Raw genomic sequence first — 900 nt, 5'->3', positions numbered from 1 at the left:
CACCATCTCCCGGAGTTCACTCAGACTCACGTCCATCGAGTCCGTGATGCCATCCAGCCATCTCATCCTCGGTCATCCCCTTCTCCTCCTGCCCACAATCCCTCCCAGCATCAGAGTCTTTTCCAATGAGTCAACTCTTCTCATGAGGTGGCCAAAGTACTGGAGCTTCAGCTTTAGCATCATTCCTTCCAAAGAAATCCCAGGGCTGATCTCCTTCAGAATGGACTGGTTGGATCTCCTTGCAGTCCAAGAGGCTCTCAAGAGTCTTCTCCAACACCACAGTTCAAAAGCATCAATTCTTCGGTGCTCAGCCTTCTTCACAGTCCAACTCTCACATCCATACATGACCACAGGATAAACCATAGCCTTGACTAGGCGGACCTTAGTCGGCAAAGTAATGTCTCTGCTTTTGAATATGCTATCTAGGTTGGTCATAACTTTTCTTCCAAGGAGTAAGCGTCTTTTAATTTCATGGCTGCAGTCACCATCTGCAGTGATTTTGGAGCCCCCCAAAATAAAGTCTGACACTGTTTCCACTGTTTTCCCATCTATTTCCCATGAAGTGATGGGACCGGATGCCATGATCTTCGTTTTCTGAATGTTGAGCTTTAAGCCAACTTTTTCACTCTCCTCTTTCGCTTTCATCAAGAGGCTTTTTAGCTCCTCTTCACTTTCTGCCATAATGGTGGTGTCATCTGCATATCTGAGGTTATTGATATTTCTCCCGGCAATCTTGATTCCAGCCTGTGTTTCTTCCAGTCCAGCGTTTCTCATGATGTACTCTGCATAGAAGTTAAATAAGCAGGGTGACAATATACAGCCTTGAAGTACTCCTTTTCCTATTTGGAACCAGTCTGTTGTTCCATGTCCAGTTCTAGCTGTTACTTCCTGACCTGCATA

Source organism: Budorcas taxicolor, chromosome 5 (assembly GCF_023091745.1).
Source record: "Budorcas taxicolor isolate Tak-1 chromosome 5, Takin1.1, whole genome shotgun sequence".
In the NCBI taxonomy this organism is placed as follows: domain Eukaryota; kingdom Metazoa; phylum Chordata; class Mammalia; order Artiodactyla; family Bovidae; genus Budorcas; species Budorcas taxicolor.
The sequence above is the reverse complement of the archived record's forward strand: the minus strand, read 5'-3'. Positions refer to the sequence as shown.